Genomic DNA, 26,991 nt, shown 5'->3' on the forward strand with positions numbered 1-26,991 from the left:
CCCCACACTGATCATCCCTTACTTAAATTATTGTAAGAACTTTACTTAGTATTCTAGGCTTACTCAATTGTTAAATTTCTTCCTGTTACCCCCAAAATTATATATTTCAAAGTGCAGGACCATATCTTATACTTACTTTTTTTTTACACACTTAACTCCTAATTTTGTAAAGAACAGAATGAAATCAGAGTAAAAAAAAAAAAAAAAAAACAACTTCTAGGAAAATTTAGGGTGACTAGAGGGAACATGGTAGTCAGAGAAGATGGAGTCACTTTTAGGTAAGTCATATAAGACTGTGCTCCTTGGCAAAGTCTTGACAAAGCTAAGGGAGCTAAGATATGATTCTATAGGGAAATTATGTATTCACTTTAAATGCAGGGTTTTAGTTCAAAATTGCAAGCAGACTGATGAACTAACATTTATGGCCACATTCTAGGCATAAGGATATGTATGTCCTCTTAGTTTATGTGGTCAGCCAATATTTACTGAACTCCTATCCTGTGTGAGTACAGAGGTGAACAAGAGTGGTGAATACATTTGCTTGTGAAGACAGTAAAAGTAAATAAGATAATTTCAGAGAGTGACATATGCTAAGAATTGTACCGGCTAATGTGAGGGGGTGTCACAGGAAGTAGCCTGGTTGGCACTAACCAGGGTGGCTCAGGGAAAACTTCTCAGAGGACACAGTTTGAGCTGAGATTTCAATCTCAGGAGAGATGTACCCATGTGAAGAACTGACGATAAGGGCAGCGGGAATGGAAGTACAAGTGCCTTTAGGTGGAATTGAGCTCCTTGTGTTTATGGTACAGAAAGATGGCCAGCGATTTAGAGCAGTTTGTTTTCTAACAATGGTAGGTGCCCATACTTAGAAAAGGCACAACAAATGACTTAATGGCATCTTTATAGTAATGATAGCTAACATTTAGTTTGTGTCACTTGGTTAAACTTTGTGCATGGATTACATAGAAAGATGACGATAATGCAGTGTTTAAGATCAGGTTTTGAAGGTAGCAGGGTTTACCGGTTCTGCCACTTACTATCTGTGTGATGGCTGTTGGATTCCTTACTCTCTCTCCTCATCTTTTCTTCCCTTTCTTTAGAATGGGGATAATAGTTCTTACTTTGTTTGGTTGTTCTGAGAATCAAATAGCACAGTAATAGCCAACATTTGTTGAGTACTTACTATGTGCCAATGCTTTACATGTATGAATTCATTTAATCTTGCCAGGATTAAACCTCATTAGTCTAATGTGAGAGTAAGTTCTCTATTTAATAAGTACACTATAAAGCGTTTCTGAATTCATGTGCTACTGGTGTGAAGTGCTGTAAGGAAAAACATTAAAAAATTACAACACCTAATTCCCTCAAATGAAATTCAATAATAATAAAAATTGCGTTATGATTATTGCCACATTATGCCAAAACAGTTGAGCATTTCAAAAGTTGTAATTGTTGTCTCTTCATCATTGAAGTCCCACAACACAGTATCTGACACATAGTAGGCCCATAATAAATATTTGTTCAATGGATACATGAATTTTAGAATTTCTATCGGTAAAGTTTTTATTTTTAGCTGACCTCTTTCTTCTTTTCCCTCTTGACTCTTGTCAATATAAACGTCTTTTCTTTGCACTTTCATTTTTGCTGTTTCTGCTCCACTTCATCTTTGATTATTTTTTCCAAGTACATGTTCCACTGAACACTTCTACAGCTGGGAATATCTACTTTTCTCTTTAAAGCCTTTGATTTTACTCCCTCCCTTGAGTGCTTCCTTTATATCATTTTAAATATATCCTGCCAACATGGCATCTTAAAAAGGGAGCTGAGCACCTTTTCTTTTGACCACTGATTTTTACTCTGATTTCATTCTGTTCCTAAGAAATATATATACTATATGTATGTATATAACTTCCACAGTTTTTGAGAAATTAATTTTAGCTATTATGTAGGAAGATCAGAAAAGCAATATTATTTTCCTGCATATTTCTCAATCTCTCTTATTTCTTGTTGAAGCTTTGTCTAAATTCTAGTGGCCTACTTCTGTGTCTTGTGTGTGTGTGTGTGTGTGTGTGTGTGTGTGTGTGTGTAAGGGAGGGGGTTGAATTCCCCAAGCTGCTTGTATTCATATCCAAATAAGCATCCTTCAAGTCTTACAGAATAAATCTAAATATTTATCTTCATGGGTCATTTTCTGTTGACTGCAATCCTGTCTTTGTTTTCTAAGACACAGTTTAAATTCTCCCCTAACAGAGAGATCTTTTGGAATACTTAAATGCTACAAGAAGGTTAAATAATTTTTCTCCTTCATATTTCTTTTCGGGGTAGTATTCCAGAGTCACAACTCTAACCTTTTCTTAATTCACTTCCTTGGTCAAACATTTGCAAACTTGGAACTTGCACATCTCCCTACATAGCCATTGGTGTCCTAAATTAAAGTCCTCCCTCTATATTACCCTTTACTTTACAGACGAGAAAAAGACCCCAGATCCTCCCTTGATGTGAAATCAATTTCCTTCTTTGTATTGAGGCTTGTTTCTCTTGTACTAAGATTACATCTAGTCCTTTTCCTCCAGCTGTCTGTTCGTAATGCATGACATGGTTCTGCTTAAAGGTCTGCTTTCCCTATATCTGGGTGATTTTAATTAGTCTTTTGAAGTTTCTTTTGAAATCCTTCTTCTCTTTCCCTTTTGATTATTTACTGTCTACAATTCTCCTTATCTCAGTCTCTATGTTAAATTCTTTTCTGTATTATTATTTCTTTTCTGGAATTTTAATTCCAGTTATCAGTGTTGTTCTTCCTATTTTCTTTGTGGGGTGTGTGTGTACACACACAAATACATTTTCCATCTTTTAACTCTCTTCTCCACCTTCTTTTTGAACACAAAGAGGAACAGAAACAGTTCTAGGATTCAAGATATATAGATGAGTAAACAAATAAACAAACAAATATTCTCCAAAAAATAAAGCAAATTTGGTGACACAGAGATCTATAAAAAAAAAAAAAATGCATGTTTTTGCAAACTCTTTTCTAGCCAGGTTCTTTTTTTTCTCTAGCCAAGTTTTTGAAAACGTTACTTGAATTTTGTCTTAAAATTTAAATAGGAGTTTGCCAAAAACATGCACAAAAAAGTAATATTTTAAAAGTCACGACTTTAAAAGCAACTGCATCTTCTGGAAGAAGACACCTCAGCTTCTCAGAGATGCCCACTGAAATGGTTGGCACACTTGCCATTTAACATTGCATGTTAGAAATCAATTCAGCATTTAGCGGTGAAAAGCTTTAGTCCGTGTTCCAGAAAGCCATGGCTAAGGTACTGCTTCTAGTACTCAAATAATGAATTTTTGTTAGTTATTTACTTCCTTAAGTTGCAATTTCTTCTTTAAAAAATAGAACATTTGCCCTACCTACTACATGAGACTGATTTGTATGTATGATGAGATAATGCTAGTGAAAATACTTTTTAAAAGTTTGAATTAAAAGTGAATTTTATGCAAGATATTTTTATTTTTCAGTTAAAATAAAACATATCATTAGCTCTATTGTCTTAGTATCACTCTTTTCACTCCAACTGTGAACTGCATGTCCTTACTTAGAACTGAATAGTCACAGACTTGTGATTTGTGAGCAAGATTCATGAGATTTATGAATCTCATAAGATTTATGACAGATTAATGAGAAATTAGAATTAATATAATTAAACTATATCTCTGTAAAATAAAAATTGGGGAAGAAGACTTTTAAACTGGTTACAAAGGAATTACACCCTGAATTATTTTGATTATGGCAGTTTTAAATGTTAGTCTGGATATGATGTAGATGAAACTGTTGTATATCCTGTAATTCTGATTTATTGTAGAATGATGCATCTGAGTTCTATGCAAATGGTTATTTAATAAATTATTTTGTCTCAGATACCAGACATGGAATCCTTTGTATCAACCTGAACTTGCAGATTGCTACCTGTAATTGTACCTGAACAAAAGAACCTGCAACAAATTAGCTCTGAGCTGCAGTATTTTTGGTTTCTAGTTTTTCCATTCCTGAAATTAACCTACATAAATAACCTCTTTTAAATGCCTGTTTTCCATTTAATGAAGATTTTCAGCATTCTTCATTTATTGACATATCATGATGTAGAAGACTGCCTACAGATATGTTCATTGGCAAGAAGACTTACTAATGGATTTTATTAGCCACCTACTTTGAAACTTATTAAATAATCAAAAATTGAAAATTAACACATCATCCAACAGATTCTATTTCTTCACTAACATATTAGAGAAGATCAGTGAGTTCTGTGTGTTCATATTCTTAAACAGCATTACAATGAAGAATGATAATAGCATGTTGTGTATCTTCAGTTCAGTACTAGATGTAAATTGTTGTGCATGACATTTTTAAAATCTCTGATATAATTTAGAATAATGGAGCTGTGGACTGATTATATGTACTCTGAAGTACATGCCACCTGACTTAAAACAATCCGTATGAAAAATATCTAAATTATGGGGAAGATAAATTATGATGAGATTTTCATTATTAAAAATTTTCCCTCCAAAATTATCCACTCATAAAAATGTAAGACAAGAAATACCTAAAGTATTTATTACTTTAAAAAATTGATTAATTACTTGAAAAAAAAAATTGAGATAGTCAAGCTACTAAATTCGTAGTGTTCAAAGCTACCGCCCATGTGAAACAATCAGAAGAGAAGAGAAATATATTTGAAATTATAAACCAAGTCCTTAAAAGTATTATTTAATTGCATGAAACATTGCAAGATATAGTGAATGTATAACACTACTTACAGTTATAACACAAAAGTACAACATCCATCTTTTATCTTCTGTTCAGTCAAAAGTCATGTGTTACATTATTTACAGGGCAACACTGGACATCCCCGTGGGATGTACTGCAATTAACACAGAACCCTTGTCCTCAATCCAGTTGAAGACATAATGTGCACAGCCGTAAATTAAATGACAAATTAACATATGAGATTGTATAAAGCTTCATAGGGTCAATCTTAATAAGTGACATTGACAATAATTGTTATGACTTTATTCAGCAAATGTTTTTTGAGTACCTCCTCTGTACAAGCACTATCCCAGGTGCGAAGGATGTACCAGTGAACTAAACATGAACATCCTTGTCTTTGTGGGCCTTATAAGCTAATGTGAGAAGACAAATAATTAAAAAATAAACATGTAAAGTATATACTGTATTTGATGATCTCTCAGGTCTTACTGATTTCATGGCATAAAAAGATCACTGCACTTTAAAGAATTATCAGGATTATAATGAATGGGGAGAGTAATTTCAATGACAGAGAACAGTGGGACATGGATAGAACATGGGTATTAGAATAGTATATGCAGAAGGCAGGGAACAGATGACTGTAATGGGAGAAATTTGTATTGGAAAGGTTGAGTAATGATGCTGGGTATAGAAATTAGAGCAAGTAGCCAAGTCTGGTCATTAAATCATCAGTGATTGGGCAATGAACAAATTAGGAAAAGAGTGGTGGGAAGACTAATATGAAAGTGATGATATAGAGAGGCAGCTGTTAATTGAAAAAAAGAGCACTAATTTCAGTCACATTTCCCAGGTGGAATCTTTGATCCTCCTATTATCACCTTGTGGGTATAGATACTCTAACCCCTCTAACATATAACTTGCTTATGAATGTACTCAAATGTTTGTTCAATGAATTAACAAATCAATAGAATGGTTTATTAGTTTTCTATACTGCTTAATAAATTACCACTAAGTTAGGGGGCTTTGATTAATAACTATTATTGCACAGTTTCTGGTCAAGAATCGGGTTGAGTTTCCCGAGTCAAGACTATAGACCAAGAGAGCTGGTCTTCTGTTGAGAGTTTACCAAACTACAATCTCCTCAGAGGCTGGACTGGACCAAGATCTGTTTCCAAGCTACCTCAGGTTGTTGGCAGAATGTATCTCCTCAAGTTGGTAGTACTGAGATCCCCATTTATGTTCTGAATGTTGTCATCTACTAGAGGCTGCCCATCTTTCCCTGCCACATGACCTTCTCCATCGGCCCTCTTCATGGCAATTTCATTAAACCAGCCATAGATAAAAGTCTCCATCACCTGTCTGCTAAGACAGTCTTATACAACATAACATAATCAAAGGAGTGATATCTCATCACCATTGCCCTGTTTTATTGATTATATCAGGTCACAGATTGAGCCTATACACAAGGGGAGAAAATTGTGCAAAAGCATAACACAAGGAGACTGGAATTATTGGAGTCACCTTAAGGTCTGTCCACCACAAATAGACTTTAATATTAGAGTCAGATTTGTGGGTCACTCTTTGCAGGAAATGGGTACTGTGCCAGTGTGAATATATTGTGTCTCCCAAATGCCATTATCTTTGATGTAATCTTGTGTGGGCAGAGGTATCAGTGTGTTGATTAGATTGTAATTCTTTGAGTGTGTCTGTGGAGATGCGCCCCGCCCAACTGTAAGTGATAACTCTGATTAGATAATTTCCATGTAGGCATGGCTCCACCCATTCAGGGTGGGCCTTGATCAGTGGGGCCATATAAATGAGCTGACAAACAGAAGGAACTCAGTGCAGCTGAGAGTGAACCTTTGAAGAGGAGCTACAGCCAAGAGGGACACTTTGAAGAAAGCACAGAAGCTGCAGATGAGAGACAGTTGAAGACAGCCATTGAAAGCAGACTTTTGCTCCAGAGAAGCTAAGAGAGGACAAATATCCCAAGTGGAACTAAGAGTGACATTTTTTGAGGAACTGCAGCCTAGAGAGGAACGTCCTGGGAGAATCTGAAACCAGAACTTTGGAGCAGACGCCAGCCTTGTGCCTTCCCAGCTAACAGAGGTTTTCCAGATGCCATTGGCCATCCTCCAGTGAAGGTACCTGATTGCTGATGTGTCTTGGACACTTCATGGCCTTGAGACTGTAACTGTGTAACCAAATAAACCCCCTTTTATAAAAGCCAATCCATCTCTGGTGTTTTGCATTCCAGCAGCATTAGCAAACTAGAACAGGTACCTTCTAATCTCATTCCTGATCTCATTTTATATTCCCACTTTTGCTTATTTTTCTTTCTGATCTTTTTAAAACTTTGGGAAAGAGCTACTATTTTTAAATCATCTTATTACCTTTGTAGAACAAAGGAAGTGAGGGAGAGCAGAATTAAGAAAAATAGGAGGGAAAAGAGATTCAATTAAAGAAAGAAAAGGAAAGGAATGGGAGAATAGAAAAGAAAGGCCAATGAACAATTAGCAAGTTTTTTGGTATTATGCCAGATTGGGGGTGATATAAACCTAGATCATGGAGGATAAATTGAAATAGAAAGTAAGGGATGAATTCAAGAGACACTGTTATGCGAGAATCATAATAAAGTGTGAATTGTCTATACCTTTTGGCAGGTAAGATTTACAGTTCAAAATATCAGGAGATTTTTAAGATGACCACAAGATCCTGGGAGATTGGAAGGAAGAAAATATAAATCCTGAAGTGGAAAACCACAAGGAACAGAGAGTATGGAGGAGGAGACCATTTAGTTTTAGTCATGAAATGAGAGCATATCAAAGAATAGAAGAAAATAGAACCTTCTATTATCTTTATGTCAGTAATAAGGAAACCAATGTCCAAAGGTGTTTAATGACCTGACAAAGGTCATGCAGCCTGTCAGATCACACAGCACACCCAGGACCCCAACCCTACTTTTCTGATCATTCATAGTCCAGCATGAATTCTACTGGACAACAGGTACTTTCTAATAGTGAATTTTTGATGAAAGAAGAATGTTAAATAGACATAAATAATAAAAATGGTGATAAACACAGATGATGTTTGGGAAGGTAGTTGCACTAGAGATAAATACTTGAGTGTCATTGAGTAGAAATAGTCTTTAAAACATTTATCAGATGAGCTCACCAAAAGAAGAGTAAAAACGCAAATACCAGTAGCCCTATAAGATGACCGTTAGGCGACATTCACATTTTAGAGGTAGAAGGAGGAAGAACGAACACATATCACTTCACATTTTAAACAATGAAGACTGTTGAAAATTATCGTTTAGCTAGGTATCTGAGATAGTAGGTTTTATGTATAGTGTTTTATGCAACTTTATCCAATAAGGCAAAACATTCACCTGAGGGCAAAAAAAGTCTTATTTACCTTTTAAATTTCCATTTTCTAACTGTTATAAGAGACTAGTGATCTAAAATTAAGAAACATATTAAGAAATAAAGCATTATTATTTGGAGAAGGCACAGAAATTCCTTCTAAGACTAAACTAATGACAGTTTGTGAGAAGAAGATAATTTGGTTGTTTATTAATAAGATGCAAGTTACTTCCCTAATGAACCATTTTAATCAGTGATCTATCAGTTAATCAGGGTTAATCAGCGTTTCATTACTAAATAAGGACTCCATGATGAGGTGGACAAACTCATCGTGTTGCATGACTAATAAGCAGATACCTCTGTTTTTCATTATCTTAAAGTCTACAATGTTCAAAATTGGGAAAAGACTATCTTTAGGCTGCCAGAATCCGGTGGCTCTATGAGCGAAGTCTGGAATTTGTGGTCAGATGTTTCTGGGTATGTGGTCATTGGTAAGCTTGCATCTCCTCCACGTATAATGACCTGGAGAAAAATGATGGCATGGTTTATATTAGGTAAAAGGATGGTATGGTTTCAGATGAATTTTTCTTTCATGTTCATTCATGCTCCATTTTCTTACCAATAAAATAATATGGCTTATGTCAGATCTAAAAAACTACAGGATGCTAGAATGTTGAGATAAAATCAACCAGCTCTTAGACAGAAGTCATTCAGCCATTCTCTTTGCTTGTCAGACATGTGTGGAATATTGGATCCAGTTTTGAGTGGAGTGCTGTGGATGTTGGGTAAGTTACATCTTATCCAGTTTCCTAGTGATCAGTTTGCCTATAACTTCCATTTGCGATGAATCGCTGCCCTGGAGACACTGTCAGCCTGGCTTCAGGATGCTTCAGACCTGGGAAACCAGATATCAGTCCTTATCACGCCAAGAAAGAGGCAGGGTTTGCTGTAATTTCAAGTCTTTGTGTCTATATCTGTCCTGTCTGCTTCCCTGGCTTTTTACATATTTACCTGTGCTTCATTATTTACTCAGGTAGTGTCCAAAACCTTTTTCCTAAAGTGTCAAATTTATTCTATGTCAAGGGATTTACATCATTTCTTATATTGAAGCAAATAGATATATTGAAGATTAAAATTCAGAATATGAATTTTAAAGATGAAAGATCCATCATAGGAACAACATGTTTCCAAGTAGGCCATTTCATGTCCAAAATAATGGGTATTTGAGCATTTCAGCACTTAGTTATTAGAGAGATTTCCAGATCTGGAAAGGATTTTGCAGGGGATTGAAGTGAAGACCCTGACTTTGCCCTGAACTTCAAAAAGGGAAACTTAAAAAAAAAGAATAATCAAAAAGACCTGATCATCTATGGTCTTTTTCTAGCTTTAAGTATGAGAATAAATTATTTATGATGCAGCCTTTTAATGAGGGTACTTATGATTAAAATAAGATAGTAGAGCTTTCTAAAATATACTCCTAAAATATTAATACATACCCAGTCAACACTTTTTAAACCTAAGAAATGCAACTATGAATCATGGAGAACAAAATTATAAGGGGAAGAAAGTTTCCCCCAAGAATTATAAATGGCATAATAACAATCAGAATCCAATTAAATATAATCTTTTACCCAAAATAAAACTGCTCCAAAATGGAAGTATACTTTTTTCCCCAAAATACCATATATTACACAAATCAAAAGGACACTTGCTTAGAAGATTCCTCAAAGAGCAGGATAAATAAATACATCTCATTGTTTGTACTGGCACTCTTACTGGGCAAACTAGAACTTGGAAGAATTTAAAACAATTCCTATCAGGAAATTAGAATTAGCATAACACAGACTCTATTAAGCATAGTCATAGCTCATTAAGAAAACTGCCTACAGTTCCACTCTCCAAGTACATAGATATGCAAGACTAAAATAATTATATTTAAGACATTTTCCATGTTTAAATAATATCACTTCATTGAAGCTTTAACCTCAATTGATCTTTAGCCAAAACACCCCAAGTTAAAATACCAAAAAAATTACTAAAGTGGATAATATAAACCTGAGACTTATATATTCTTAAGTTTGAATTGGTTCCCTTAAATTTAATCATTACATAATTTTATCTGTAGTTGTTTTGTCCATCTTTTATGTCTAATTTTTTTTAATGTTAATTTTATTAAATTGATTTTATTACAAGCAAAATCCCTTTAATTCTTCCCATTCAATTAAAATCATGGGATCATTTTATTAATGTCTTTCCAACATACATTCACATATAGATTATTTCAAGGAAATGTTTCTAATTCAAAATTCACATTTAACTAGAAATTAGAATTGCTATAACAGCAGTGGATTACAGACTGTTTTGATCCTGTTTGATTTTCCAAGAGGTAGAATTTTTGAGGATATATAATTTTGCTTTCTTTATTCAACTACTCTGTCCCTTTTTCCTTTCTTTTTTCTTTTTTTTATTAGAGAAGTTTTGGGTTTACAGAAAAAATATTGCATGAAATACACAGTTCCCATATATATCACCTTATTATTAACACCTTGCATTAGTGTGGCACATTTTTTGTTAAAGTTTTTTTAAATTGTACGCTTGTACAAACAAGTGTAATTTAATCCCAACCTTGACTTAAGCAGAACTTGTTAAAATAGGTTGCCTTTTTCCTTAATAAAAATTTTAAATGGTGACTGGTGAAAAATTATGTTTTAGTTTATACTTAGTTTGTACTTTTTAAGAGATGTTGTAAGATAAACCTTCCAAGCCTGTGGAGAGTTATGCCACAAAGGAGCATGAAAATATCCTACATAATTGCTTACTCTATTCTGTAATAAAATAGCCTAATATCTATCTTTATTGTTACAATAACTTTTCGGAGAAATTCATGATTAATAACTGTTCTAGTTTGCTAATGCTGCTGGGATGCAAAACACCAGAAATGGATTGGCTTTTACATAGGGGGTTTATTTGGTTACACAGTTACAGTCTTAAGGCCATAAAGTGTCCAAGGTAATACATCAACAATCGGGTACCTTCACTGGAAGATGGCCAATGGCATCTGGAAAACCTCTGTTAGCTGGGAAGGCACGTGGCTGGTGTCTGCTCCAAGTTCTGGTTTCAAAATGGCTTTCTCCTGGGACATTCCTCTCTAGGCTGCAGTTCCTCAAAAATGTCACTCTTAGTTGCACATAGGGTATTTGTCCTCTCTCAGCTTCTCCAGAGAAAGAGTGCTTTCAATGGCTGTCTTCAAGCTTTCTCTCATCTGCAGCTCCTGTGCTTTCTTCAAAGTGTCCCTCTTGGCTGTAGCTCCTCTTCAAAACATCACTCACAGCTGCACTGAGTTCCTTCTGTTATGTCAGCTCATTTATATGGCTCCACTGATCAACTTAGACCCACCCTGATTGGGCGAAGCAACACCTCCATGGAAATTATCCAATCAGAGTCATCACCCACAGCTGGGTGGGGCACATTCCAAAGAAACATTCAAAGAATTACAATCTAATCAACACTGATAACGTCTGCCAACACAAGATTACATCAAAGATAATGGTGTTTGGGGGACATAATACATTCAAACCGGCACAATAATGTACATGTATTTCTCATACTGCCTGTTCTTACCATTCTCTACATTGGAATATTTGAAGATGAAAATTAAGGAATGTTTGTGTCCTTTATGAAAAATCTATTTGTACTGATTTAAAAGCAGTGAAACACAACATAAGCAAATTTAAAAGATAAATGAGAAACTGAGAAAATTTATGTAATACTTAAATTTAAAACTTTGATATAATAATATATGAATCTTTTCAATACATCATTTTTAAATGATCCCAAATATCAAAATGGGCAAAGCATAATAAATCCATTCCCAAAAGAAATACCAATGCTGGTTTAAACAAAAATAAAATTTAACTTCATTAGTAGTCAGAAAAATAAAAATAAGATGTGATTATATTTTCCAATCCAGTTTGGCAAATTAAAACAAAGTATCAACCTGGTCAGTATATGAGGAAATGAGCAGCCTTAAACAAAGTTGATGAGAGTGTACATTAATTTAAATAAAAATATAATGAGTGTTCTATCCCTGTGCACTGCACACATTAATGCAAAGACTAGTTGACTGTGATAATGGAGTAAGATATGAATCCTAACTTTGAGTCCAGAGATGGTTCAGAGAAAGTGTGGTTGAAGTGCGTAAAAAGGAAGTCTTGAATGAAACTAGGAATTTGAAGGATCTAACCCTGTATTTGAAGGATTTAACCCAGACTTTGAAGGATCTAACCCTTCACTCCTCTCCACTTCTTTCTTGTCTGAACCACCATGTAACCACTTGAAAAGAATAAAAACTTCAGAAGCTGTCACTCTAAAGAGTAAATATAGTGCATGTCAGCCTATCCCATGTATTGGGAACTTCCATTTCTGTGATGAATTAAAATGAACCTCTTTGGTTAATAGGAAGCAGTTAAATCACGTCTCTACAAAATGAATATATTCTTTTAGTTAAATGAGTTGGTGCAATACAATACAAGAGGAAAGGGGAACTTAGCTTTTTCCCATCAATCAATTAAATATTTATCCTGTAAAACATGCATTCATGTGTCTTCTTAATAGATGTTGGAACAAGGTCTCCCCGGGGATTTGGGTCTGAAAATAATGCCAATCAAGCAATAATGAAGGAACTTCAGCTATTTCGCCTGGTAACTGTCTTCAAAATAGACTTATTTCATGTTGTGCTGAAAGGGAAAACGGATAGAAGTAACATGGAGGAGAATTTTCTGAAAAATATAAGAACTTGGTAATAAAGGAGTTCACTATTTTCCAAGCCAGGCCATTAAGCGAAAAAATCGTTTGCTGAGAATCTGCTGGTGCTGAGGATTCTGAGAGGAAAGCACACAGTGCCTGCAAACGAGGATTCTGTAGTCATGCTTTCTCTTCATTTGTGATTTTCAAATACAACGTTTTAGTCTGGTGGCTCCTAAATTACAAGGAGATATATTAATTGTGCTATTTATTAAATTCTACCCATTTAATTGGCTAGCCAAGCTACTGACCCTATTGCCTGACAATAATGTTTATGATGAAGAAATTTGTGCTAAAGAAATTCAGTATCTAAATTTTTATGAGAGCTTTAGTTGGAATTTTTTCACATCAAAAGTGTTAATAGTCAGCAAAATATAAGAGCAAACATATCTCATCTCTTGTAGGAATGTTGATATTTTGAAAGTCATCAACATTTAAATCTGTGGAATCTCTGTAAGCAATGTACAGATTTTTTAAGATCATTAAATTTAACTACTTTAAGCTTAAATAAATGATGTCCAGCAAAACTGAAAAAGCATTAATAAAATCAACAACAAGAAGCTTACTTCCATTAAAAACACTGGAGGTGATTCACGAGAGTCCTAAAGGAGGGATATTGTGTTTTCAACTCTTTTCTGTAAGTTTCCAAAATGTGGTTACACAATATTCTGCTGCATCTTTTTATTCGTTTGCTATTTTAAAGAGAATTGTACCATAAGGGCTAGAGAAAATAGCCTATCTTCTGGATAGTTAAATTACATGTCAAACATTTCAGAGCTTAGAAAGCAGTTAATGAGGGTGTAATATTAAAATGTCAAACATATACACACTGTTTTCTTCCTCTTCCTGACTCTGAAACCCTCTGGTAACAACTATAATGATCTGTTTAGGCTTCGGTCCATTGTTCTCTTTCCTCACTCATATTTAGTAATTACTTTCTCCTCAAGACTGCGCTTTTCTGGAGGAAAGTAAATTTCCAAAGCAGCATTCAGTTTTGAATTAAATTCTGCTTGTTTGACAGAAGACACATTAGGGGAATGAATTTGACAGCTTGTAGCTTTTCCCATTTATTTCTGTGTCTGCAAACTGCCTTGCAAAATATTCAAGTATATTTTTCTGAGGTCGAGAGTTTGTTTTTTCTTTGAAAACTTCCTGACTGACTACCTATGGATAACACCAGAGAAGATTTTAAACTACCTGATGTATATTATCCTCTTTGCTACTAAAGCAGGAAATCAGAAGGGAAAAGGGAAGGATTGGGGCAAGAAAATGCTGAGTAATTGAAAACAAAGTCTCTAACGTAGTGATAGGACATTAATGTCTGAAGACAAGATGTGGATCCAGAATCTTATCATCAGTGGCACTCTCAAGAATAGTGAAATATGATGTACTATGTTTATAAAAACACATTCTTTCCAATTCTGGTTAACGTTCAAAGTGAATTTGCATGACAAATTGTTAGTGTTATACATAATTCAGTAGGATGAGAATAATATTCAATAAGATTCAATAGGATAGAATTTTCATCAGGAAATGGTCCATGAATAAGTGATATCATTGAGTAAGCCAAAATGTGTTTCAGAATCTAACAGTGGCCATAATTGCTTTGCTATTACTTTTAAGTGCAAGGTCAGTCTAATATATGAGATAGTTACGGTAATTAATAACACTTTTGATGTGATGTTTATTGTGCTCAAGTGTATGTTGTTTGCTTTTATGTCAACCAATAGCCTATTAAACATAGTTTGGAGCTATTGCCAACCCTTGGGTCTGTATGTACATAAGCAAAGAATGGGTAGAAAGATTCAAATAGTTGTTGTATGATCTGCTTATGCAGCTGGTAAAAATTCCTTATGCATGGTATATGCGCTAGAAAAATTAAGTATTTTTGTACTTCTCAGGGCATCTTTGGGATAAATGGTCTCTTTATACTAAAACAAACTGAGAGCTGTGACTTCAAAACAGGAGGTAATTATTAAGGGGTAACAGAGAAAGATGATCCAGTACTGACTGTTAACCACAAACTGTCCATCTTAGATTTTCTCCCACAAAGCCCAGGATGAAGTGTAACTGCATTCACCAATGTCAGCTATTCATTCATTCTTTTAAAAAATATTTCTGGGTGCTTGTTATGGATAAAGGCCCTAGGGATCTAGGGTGAAATTAGATAAACATGGACCAGTGTATAGACAAGTAACAATGAATTATACAAAGGAAGAGCAGAATGCTAACAGTGCGTAATAGGACATTAACTGAGGGAGCCAGGGAGGATATCTCTTTCCAAATGATATTTAACTTGACAGAATAATGAGTAGGAGTTAATGAGAGAAGTGGGATGTTAGGGTTAGGTAGTCCATGGGCAAAGCTGTTTTCCCCTTGGATACTTTTTTCTCCACAACTATAGGCTCTCTGATCCCTGTTGAGCTGAACCTTCTGTTAAGCTTCTGGGCTTTATCTCGAAGTTGTACTTCTGGACTCCAATTCCATCTTCTAAGGTAAAATCAGAGAATCTGGAAACCTGATTCCTCATCCCAATCCCCTGAAACATCACTACAAATATGTAACATGAGGGATGGAATGGAGAGCATTTCAATGAACGCTAGGAAACTGGCAAGAGAAAAAACATGGTTTATTTTGTTTGTTGTTGGAAAGAACCATTTATGTTGGGACTTTTGTGAGTTTTGCTAAACCTCTAAGCTAGTAGATCAAGCTCTACAGTAGAGAAAATGTTAATATATATTAATTAAGTTAACCATTAATTTTATGAATGAGCATCCAGTATATGAAAACTGTGAAAGTAAGCAATCTAATATGCTTTCTTTTGGTAGATTAACCTGTATTCAGAGTAATAGCAAATGGCCTGCTATTTTACAGTAGCTTCTGTGGGACCTCTGTCCTTTGAGCCTACACTGGGAAGTGAGGATAAATACTAGCTTTGGTTCAATAAAGTTTTTACACGAGTCAATCTTTATTCTCTCTTTCTGATGACTATTTTTCTGTGTGTTCTAATCAAAGACATAACTCACTTTCACTCAAACAAAATGTTCCACCAGGTAAATCATGAGTGACAGCCTGACTTGAGTTCAATCGTGGTTCAATATTGCACCTCTAACAAACATTTCAGCGACTGGAGAAGGCCAGTTGATCAATCTGGTTCATGTACACATTATTTGGAGTCACAGAGACTTTAAACATCAGAATTTCAAGTACAATTATATTCTAGCTAAATCAACATCTCTTGCATTCTCAGTCACTCACTGTTTCTCTCATTTCCACACACTTGAACATGCACATTCCTTGTTACAAGAATGGATATTACTTATAAAACTTTCCCTGGCATGACATTAGTTGCAATAGAAAATAATTTCTCTGAATGAATCAATATGTGAAATAATGTCCTTTTTTACACAGAAAAGTCCATTATATATGGAGTAACTAAAATCTATTCTCTTTCTCTTACCCTTTGTATTAGACAATTAAAAATAACACCTAAATGAATTTTATGATATCTTTAATTTATGCAATCACGGAAAAGCTATAATAAAGAGGAATGATAGTTTTTAAATTATATTTCAGTTTTCCTTTATGAGTCTGAAAATGGAAAATTTTAGCCATGATCAAATAAATTACACAAAATAATAATAAGTGCTTGGCTTGAACTAAGTTTATATCAGAACAGGACTTTATAATGAGTAATAGACAAAAATCCCTACACTAAATGTACTTTGAAAGTAGGTTGCCTTGAAATGGATTAAAATATGAGAGTTTGGAAATATGTAGTTATTGTTTACAATACATAGTATAGCATGGATGATTGCATATCTGCTTCATTATGAAACATTACCATCAAGTAGATCTATTGGAAGTCATGCTATAAGCTTTCCTACTAGTTAGCATTGTTTATTATTTAGGTCATTTTTGATGGTCCATGAAAGAATATTTCCTAATATAAACTTAAAATTTATAACAGAATATGTTAATAAGAATATGCAAAAAGTAAATGATATTTAACTTACAAGAATGAGCAGAAGGAAGCTGGTGAAAATAAGTTTTTAAACTTACTGAAAGCAAACTGGAATCATTCAAAAGTGTTTATTTGAAGATGTAATCATAATAACATATTCTATTATAACTATTTTTTAATCCAAGAAATACTCTGTGCATTGTCAAAACAGCCCAAATGATAAACACTATTGTTAGTTAGGTATAATATGCTTTTCTATGCATTGGTATTATTTTGTTTTTGTTCTTGCACGTGGGACAGAACATATACCCAGAATAAAAGGGACTATTTCATTTTAATGATTTAGTTAAACAAATGTCTTTTATCATTTCATCAAGCCTATGGATTTTATATTTCCTTTACAGAGCTTGAAAATTCAAATATTGGGTTTGCAGATAAGAATTCAATTAGCATTTCAAAGTGGTCAAATTAATTCCCTGTCTGACAGTTGCTGTTATTTCAGTCTACAAAGTAAAATTCAATTCTGTAGTACAAAGCAATTTTAGAAGTCTTACCTATAACTTGGTTCAGAGATACAGCATTGGCTATTTTTAACTGAATAGTTTTTTAACTAAATCTTTAAATGACTTATTTTTTTTTAATATTTCTAGTTTCTTCAAAAGGTTGTTATAAGGGATTTCAGAGCTACAATTTGTGAAGTGTTTAGGACCATGCCTGGCATATAATAAATGCTCTACAAACATAATAACAAATAATAAAATATCCAAATTCACATGAAGCATTACTTTCTATAAAATTTTTGTTTGCATGATTCCAAAAGCATTGCTTAAAATCTATTAGATACCAAGGGTGAGGGACAATGGGCATGTCCTGTCCTGGATGCATTGTCAGTACGGAATTTAAAAACTGATAATTGAATATACGCTTTGTTTTGTATGACTGCATGGTATGTGAATATATCTCAATAAAATGAATAAAAAAATAAACTAAAAAAATAAAAATAAAAACAGTGATAAAAGTGACTAAGTGTTGGTCTTCTTTTTAATTTTCACCATGTACTGGCAATTGTAAACAATGTCAGTGATAAAATATTCCTTCCTGCTCTGTCAACCACACCCACAACCCTATCTTTTGGTATGCCACTGCAGAAAATAATAATAGAAAGGCAGATATTTTTTTTTAAATCTCTAAATAACAGAGCTTTATTTTTATGTTCCCAAGCTAGACATCAAATGTACTTACCAATCAATATTTGTTTGCATTTATTAAATAATTATTCCCTAGACATATTTAAAGATGAGATTATTAGCATAATCATACAATTCATCAATAAACTAGAATTAAAAATCAGTATTAATTAGTAACTCTTGGGTGTTCTTTTTAAAAATAACCCTTATAACAAAATAAAGCTTCAGTGGCTGAGAGATTTCAAATGGATTCGAGAGGTCACACTGGTGGAAATTCTTACGTACTATATAGATAACACTTTTTAGGTTTTAATATATTGAAATAGCTAGAGGTCAATACCTGAAACTGCCAAACTCCAACCCAGTAGCCTTGACTCCTGAAGATGATTGTATAAAAATGTAGCTTACAAGTGGTGGCAGTGTGATTGTGAAAACCCTGTGGATTGCACTCCCTTTATCCAGTGTATGGATGGATGAGTAGAAAAATGGGGACAAAACCTAAATGAAAAATAGGGTGGGATGCAGGGGTGATTTGGGTGTTCTTTATTTATTTATATTTTTTATTCTGATTCTGATTCTTTCTGGTGTAAGGAAAATGTTCAAAAATAAATTGGGGTGATGAATGCACAGCTATAAGATGGTACTGTGAACAGTTTATTGTACACCATGGATGATTGTATGGTATGCGAATATGTCTCAATAAAACTGAATTAAAAAAAAATAACCCTTCTAGTTCATTATTTAATATCCGTCATTCACCTTAGACTGTAAGATCCATGAGGGCAAGCACAATGTCTAACCCGTTCAATGATAAAATCCTGTACCATAGTACATGGTACATAGTCAATAAATTTCTCTTGAATGTCTGAGTTCTTACTAGTAAAAGTTAAAAAAATATATACCTTTTCATGTAACTCTACAGCAATCAAAAACTTGTATTACCTTAGTCTAACACTGAAAAATTTCTGGATTATTTTTAAAGTTCATGTGATATTGATATGGTAGATATATAAAATATAAATTAATAATGATGATGGTATTGATAATAGCAATACGTAACATTTATTGAGTACGGGCATACCTCAGAGATATTGCAGGGCCAATTAGACCACAGCAATAAAGTAAATATGGCAATATAATGAGTCACACAAACTTTTTGGTTTCCCAGTGCATATAAAAGTTACGTTTACATTATACTGTAGTCTATTAAACGTGCAATAGCATTACATCTTAAAAAACAAAACAACATACGTAACAATTGATACGTTACACAGAGACATGAAGTGAAACCATGCTGTTGGGAAAATGGCTTCAATAGACTTGTATACAGGACTGTCACAAACCTTCAATTTGTAAGAAATTCAATACCTATAAAGAGTAATAAAGCAAAGCACAATGATTCGAGGTATGCCCTACTTACTAGATGCTAGACAGTTTTCTATGTAGTAGACTTATCTAAGATTATTTAATCTTCACATCATATGTGTTAAGTACTATTATTTCATTTTAGAGGACATAATTCCTTGTCGCAAATGATCTTAATTGGTGAGACTGTTAGGAGAAATAATATAATAGAAGAATAGAATAATGTGTTGTACAAAGGTAAAAGTTTGGCATATGGATTAAAGAAGAAAGAAATTTCTCTGCATCTTCTCTAACACTTGTTATTTTCTGTTTCTTTTTTTATATATAATAGCTATCCTTGTATGTGTGAAGGGTTATCTCATTGTGGCTTTGATTTGCATTTCCCTAATAGCTAATGCTGTTGAGCACTTTTTTGTGTGTGTTTATTGGCCATTTGTATATCTTCTTTGGAGAAATGTCTATTCAAGTCATTTGCCCATTTTTAATTAGGCTAGGCATCTTTTTTGATGTAGCATTGTAAAAGTTCTTTATATATTCTGGATCACTGGCCTTATCAGATATATGGTATCCATTCTGTAGGTTGTTTTGTCGCTTTCTTGATAATTCCCTTCAATGAACAAAAGTTTTAAATTTTGATCAAATCAAATGTATCTATTGTTTCATTTGGTGCTTGTGCTTTTGGTGACATGTAAAAGAATCCATTGCTATGCAGCCCCCTTCCCCATAATGTCAACACCCCCTCTCAAAATAAACAAATTAGGGTGGTCACTGCCTAGACACCCCTGACAATCAAGAAAATGATTAAATGAGAGGAAGGGGTAGCAACAGACAGGATAGGATATAACAAAGGATTATGAATACTGAATCTTTATATAAAAATTTTTTTAGATGCTAGGGTATTAGAATAGCTAGAAGGAAATAACTGAAATGGTGGAACTGTAACCCATAACATTCTTTGAAATTAACTATATAACTACTTGTTAAATTGTACTTTAAAACTTACCACATTTCTTTATATATGCCATATTTCACAACAAGGAAATACCTGAAATTGTGGAGCTGTAGCCCATAACATTCTTAGGAGTTTGTTCTCTAACTACTTGTTCAATTGTACATTGAAAGTTACCAATTTTCTCTATATATGTTATATATCACAATAGAACATGTTAAAAAGAAAGAAGAGAGAAAGACAGAAAGAAAGACAGAAAAAGAAAGAAAGGAAGGAAGGAAGGAAGGAAGGAAGGAAGGAAGGAAGGATCCATTGCCAAATCCCAGGTCATGAGTATTTGCTCCTCTGTTTCCTTCTAGAATTTTTATAGTTTTTGCTCTTATCATTAGGTTCTTGATACATTTTGAGTTGATTTTTTATATATATATGGTATGAAGTAGGTGTCTAATTTCATTCTTCTGCATGTGGATATCCAGTTTTCCCAGTTCCATTTGTTGAAGAGACTATTCTTTCCCCACTGCATGTACTTAGAACCTGAGTCAAAAAATCAATTGGATATAGATGTGTGGGTCTATTTCTGGATTTTCAGTTCTATTCCATTGATCTATTTGTCTTTCTTTATTCAAGTACCACACTGTTGTGGTTACTGTCTCTGTGTTACAATTTGAAATTGGGGAATGCGAGTCCTTCAATTCTATTCTTTTCCAGGATTGTTTTGGCTATTTGGGGCCCCTTGCAGTTCTATATGAATTTGAGGATCAGTTTTTCCATTTCTGCAAAAAAGACTTCTGGAATTTTGATAGGGGAATTGCATTGAATTTGTATATTGCTTTGGGTAATATTGACATATTTACAATTCTGACTCTTCCAATCCATGAACATGGGATGTTTTGTCATTTATTTAGATGTTCTTTAATTTCTTTCAGCATTATTTTGTATTTTCCAGTATACTAGTTTTTTTTATCTTTGGTTCAATTTATTCCTCAATATTTATTATTTTAGATGCTGTTGTAAATTGAATTGTTTTTTTTAAATTTCCTCTTTAGATTGTTCATTGCTAGTGTTTAGGAACCAGTTGATTTTTCCATGTAGGTCTTGTACCTGCCACTTTGCTGAACTCATTTATTAGCTCTAATAGTTCTCTCATGGATTCCTTTGAATTTTCTATATGTAAGGACATGTAGTCTGCAAATAGAGATAGTTTCACCTCTTTCTTTCCAATCTGGATACATTCTATTTCTGTTGCTTGGTTAATTGCTCTAGCTAGAACTTCCAGTAAAATATTGAATCACTGTGGAGAAAGTTGGCAATCTTATCTTATTCCTGAACTTTGGGGGAAAATTTTAAGTTTTTCACCATTGGATATGATGTTAGCTGTGGATTTTTCATAAATGTCCTTTATCATGTTGAGAAAATTCCTTTCTAGTCCTATTTTTCTGAGTGTTTGGAACTCTAGTCCATTGTTGGTGGGAACATAAATGTTCCAGCCACTGTGGAAAGCAATATGACAGCTCTTCAAAAATTTAAATATAGAATTACAATATGACCTAGCAATTCCACTTTGAGGTACCCAAAAGTAGTGAAAACGGGGTCACAAAAAGTTACTTGTCACCAATGTTTATAACAGCACTATTCATAATAGCCAAAAGGTGGAAAGAATACAAGTGTCTATCAACAAATGAATGGATAAACAAAATGTGGTGCATACAATGACATATTATTCAGCCAAAAGAAAGAATGAAGTTATGAGACAGGCTGCAATATGGAAGAACCTTGAAAACATAATGCTCAGTGAAATAAGCAAGGTGCATAGGGACAAAAATTGTGTGCTATCACTTATACGAGATAACTAAAAATAGCAAATTCACAGAGATAGAAAGCAGATTAGAAGTTACCAGGAAGATGAGAGTTGCAAGGAATGGTAGTGTTAGTAAAAATTTTTTAAATGAAATAAATAAATAAAAGAAATCTCCTACTTCTGCATCCTCTATCTCATCTTTGTAACTGGAAGCTAATTTCTAAAATTCTACTCTCAAGCACCTTTCCTAAGAAAAAGAAAAGAAATAAGTGAAGACCTTGTTGCAAAAGGAGGAGAAGGAGAGGAGAAGGAGGAAAAAACGAGTATGGGCCAAAAGGTCAGAAGAATGAACTTCTACAAAAATTCATGGACCCATAAATGTTATAAAAATAGTATGTAGATGTGTTGCCCTTTGTTTTTGTCCTCCTTTACTTCTTCATTTATATTTTTCTTTGTCTTTTCCTTCTTTTTTTTCCTCCCAAAGTCAATGGTATTATTCTTAGTGCAAGTAGAGGCAAATAACATTTCTTCTCACGACTCTGAACTAATGCTATAAAATTAGGGAACACAGTGGTTTAAAAGTTCATAAAATGCAGGTTCTTGAGAAATTACTTTCTCTATGCCTGTTTCAAGTTTTCTTATCTATAAACTGGATAGAAAAACCAGCATGTTATTTGTGACTATTGAAAATTATTATGCTTATTGATGCTTAAGTTGCCTCACCTTTGGTTAGTGGGAGCCTTTTCAGGTTGACTTCTTTTGACATGTTACTAGTAATATTTAATGGATTCATTGCTTTCTGGTATGATAAGATAATGCAAGTTCATCATTTATGGTCCTTGCACCAGACGTTGAATCAGGCTTTCCCCCAAGTAACACTGGTTCATCTTAGTGGAGAATAGTGTTTAAAGCAGCAAACTTTGTCATATTTTCTTTGCTTCAGTCACTTGGTTAGAGTTTACGGAATTAAAAAGTTGTCCTATTTTCAACATTTTTAAACATATTTGATGAAATTAAATTTAACTACTGCAAAGATTTAATTATGAGAAAAAAGCATATCCAAGTATTTAAGACTACAACAGGAGGGATTTTATTTGGGAATTGATCTTTGGCCTTGAAAATTTTAAAGAAAAAAATTGCACTCATAGTTAGATAAGGTGAAGGTCACTTCAAATCAGTCTAATAAAAAAAGTGCCATGAGAAAAGATAGTTCTTAAAGGATGAGAGTTAATAGAAATGTATAGGAGAGAAGGCATAAAATTATTTCAGACTTATAGAATGGCAGAGAAGATAAAAATTCATTCTAAAGATCAGGAATAAATGATTTTGGATTGAATAGACATTTGTATAAGGAAATAGTGGAATAATAGTTTAATGTGTATGAACAAGTGTAATTGGATAATTACATCTGGGTTGAATAGAATCCTAAGACAAGAAAATGATAGTTGTAGTAGTTGTATTATCAGTTTATTATCACAATTTTCAATTGTATTTGTTAGGGTCAAACTAAGCTGCTATAAAAAAGGGACCCCATAGTTTATAATGGCTAAAAAACTATGTAAGTTTATTTCTTTCTAAGGAATGGGTCTGAGGTGAGTGGTCCACGTTTGCAGGACAGCTCTGCTCCTCAGAGTCATTCAGGCACCAGGTTCCTTCTAAGTTGTTGGTCCACCATCCCTTAGGGCAGTGTTTTCATCTGCATGGTCAAGACTAAGTCCCTCCACATCTGAGTTTCAGTCAGGAAGGAGGAAGAGAATGTAGTGGAGGCATACCTGATACCTCAAGTCCCAGAGAAGGATGTGGTACATGTCGCTTCTACTCATAATCCATCGGTGAGAATTTGACCATAAGGGAATCTCACAAGGGAGTCATGTAAGACCACCTGGGCAGTCATCTGCATGACTACATTCTTGCTAATATCAAAGAAGAAGAGAACAGATTTAAGTGGACAGCTAATAGCTTCTGCCACACCTTCCTTCCTGATATTCGTCCCTTTCCTTATTTCCTAGGAAGGACTGCCATAACAAAGTATCACAAGTGCCTTAACACAACTTAAACTTCTTGTCTCACAGTTCTGGAAGCTAGAAGTCCAAATCAAGGTGTCAGCAGGACTGTGCTTCCTCTGAAATTTATAGAGTTATTTCAGTGGCTTCCTGGTAATCAATGGCATTCTTGGTTTGCGGCCCAATTCAATTTCTGCCTCTGTCACATGGCTGTCTTCTCACTCTGTCCCTTACTGGTGTGTCTAGATTTCCTCTCCTTATCAGGACACCAATCACACTGGATTCAGACCACCCCAATCTAGTGTGGCCTCTTCTTAACTAATACAACCTTCAAAGATCTTATTTCCAAATAGGATCACATTCACAGGAACAGGGGTTAGTAGTTGAACATATCTTTTGGGGGAACACAATTCAATCTATAATGCTTCCTTTTTATTGTGTTTTCATATTTGCTAACTTTATTACTTTATGCTGCCCCATATGTTTGCTTAATTAACATGTTGCATTTTCCCTCCTTCCCTGAATATTTTAATCTGAATGTATCAGTCAGGAGACAGATACCACACTTGTAGTATGAACAGAGATCATTTAATAGAAATAATTATTAATTATTAAGATTCTCCAGAGAAACAGAACTGATGGGAGTGGGAAAGGGGGGAGGGGGAACAGAGAAGGAGAGGGAGGGGGAAAAAGAGATATTAAAAGAATTGGTTCATTCCACAGTGGGGTGTGGCAAGTCTAATTCCATAGGCAGGCTTCAATCTGGAAACTTAGAAAAAGTTGAAGTTGTATTCCCCAGGAGAAGTTAACTGGCTGAAGAAGAAGCAAAAATTCTTCTTTCTAACTTCTGAAATTCTCCAGGTTCTCACTTTAAGTCCTCCAAATGATTGGATGAAGAGACTGCCCTCATTTCTGAAGCAATCTCCTTTGTTGATTGTAGATGCAATCAGTGGTAGATGCAACCAACTAACATTGTAAATTCTCTGTTCCTGTTTGCTAATGCTGCTGTTATGCAAAATACCAGAAATGGGTTGACTTTTATAAAGGAAGTTTATTTGGTTACAAATTTACAGTTCTAATGCAATAAAAGTGTCCAAACTAAGGCATCAACAAGAGGATACCTTAACTGAAAAATAGCTGATAGCGCCTGGAATACCTCTGTTAGCCGGGAAGACACATGGCTGGTGTCTACTGGTCCTTTGTTCCCGGGTTGCATTGTTTTCAGCTTCTGATTCCAGTGGCTTTCTCTCTAAATGTCTGGGAGTCCTTTCTTAGCTTCTCAAGGGCAAACTCTCAGTGTTGTCTCTTAGCTTAGCTTCTCCAGACGTCCTTCTGTCCACATCTCCAAGCATCTCTAAGCATCAGCAAGCATCTCATTCTGTCTCAGCTCTTAGCTTCTCTCTTAAATACTCCAGTGAACTAATCAAGACCCACCCTGAATGGGTGGGGCCACACCTCCATGGAAATAATCTAATCAAAAGCATCACCCATAGTTGGCTGAGTCACATCTCCATGGAAATACTCAATCCAAAGTTTCCACCCTAATCAAATGGCTAATAAATCTTCCCCCACAAGATTGCATTAAAGAACATGGGTTTTGGGGGGACATAATATATCCAAACTGGCATATCCACCTACAAAATACCCTTACAGTAACAATCAGGCCCGTACTTGCTTGACAAAAAAACTGGACACCATACCCAAGCCTCATTGTCACATGAAAGTAATCCTCACAACTAGTAACAGGATTTTAACTTCTAAGGGCTAAAGAACACTCCAAAGAATTCAGAAATAACTGCAGAGAGTAGCTCCTACCTATTGGACCAAGTCAGAATGCTTAAAGAAGAAACAAACTCACAAGAGCAACACCCCCTCCAACTCTGAGATTCAGATCTTGTTGGAGAGGATGGTGGGTGTGGCTGTGGCTTGCCTTATGGTAGAGCTTGCTGAGGTAATGCAGACCAGGGCTAGCAAGCATAAAACCATGTGCTACACAGAATCTTGCTTAAACTTTCTTGGAAGCTCCCTACGGGGGTGTCTGTGAAAGTCACTAGAAACTTCCCATGAGGGTGCTGGCAAAACTTGCTGGAAGGTGAGTGCCACTGGGTATCCTCCGCTCCACTGGTAGTCATGCCCTAGGAGCAAGAAATAAAAACCACAACGGAACTAAGAAGAAAAAGCCCTTCTTCCTTCAGTGTCCCTCCAATATCTTCTACAAACAAAGCTTAAGATCCCGCCAGTTAGCAAAGAAATGTTTCCAGGATCTAGGTTCAGTGTCATGGCCCAGGCCAAAGAGGGCTGGATTTGAAGCTGAGAGGCAATAAATTGATGAACTGGCACAGTGAGCATGACATGAAATTGCTGCATAAAGTGTTTGTTATTTTATTGTAATAAGGTTATTTATTGTAGAACCAAGTTGAAAATGTCGTAGTATTTTTTCTCTCAATATAAACAGACAGCAAAAAGTCAAACAAATTGCTTTTAATTCACACATAATCTTCAATCTGTAAATTTCCTCTCCTTTTTTCCTTGGTATTAATGGCCCTCAACTAGCCCCTCACCCCTACTTACAGTAACCATGAGGAAAATTTTGTTAATTGGATAAGCAATAATGGAAGTCTACTCTCTTATAGTCCTAGCTAAAAAAAGATTTAGATACCATAATTGCATGGAACTTTGAATAGGAAGTGAGACCTGGTAGGTTTGCATAGGTTGGTATGAAATAGCGACACATTCCTAAGTAATTTGGGCAGAGAATAAAAATATATATGCAGGGCCCCCCTGAGGAGCTGGAGGGG

At 34.6% G+C, this 26,991-nt stretch overlaps 1 protein-coding gene and 1 long non-coding RNA gene across 10 annotated transcripts in view; one reads left to right on the forward strand and one right to left on the reverse strand.

Annotated features, from left to right (window-relative positions):
* The window catches only part of ROBO2 (roundabout guidance receptor 2), a 1,484,543-nt gene that overhangs the window by 539,139 nt on the left and 918,413 nt on the right, over positions 1 to 26,991 (forward strand). The gene's annotated exons all lie outside the window — the stretch shown is intronic.
* LOC119531900 overlaps positions 1 to 26,991 on the reverse strand; it is a 31,947-nt gene that overhangs the window by 962 nt on the left and 3,994 nt on the right. The gene's annotated exons all lie outside the window — the stretch shown is intronic.

Source organism: Choloepus didactylus, chromosome 1 (assembly GCF_015220235.1).
Source record: "Choloepus didactylus isolate mChoDid1 chromosome 1, mChoDid1.pri, whole genome shotgun sequence".
Taxonomy (NCBI): domain Eukaryota; kingdom Metazoa; phylum Chordata; class Mammalia; order Pilosa; family Megalonychidae; genus Choloepus; species Choloepus didactylus.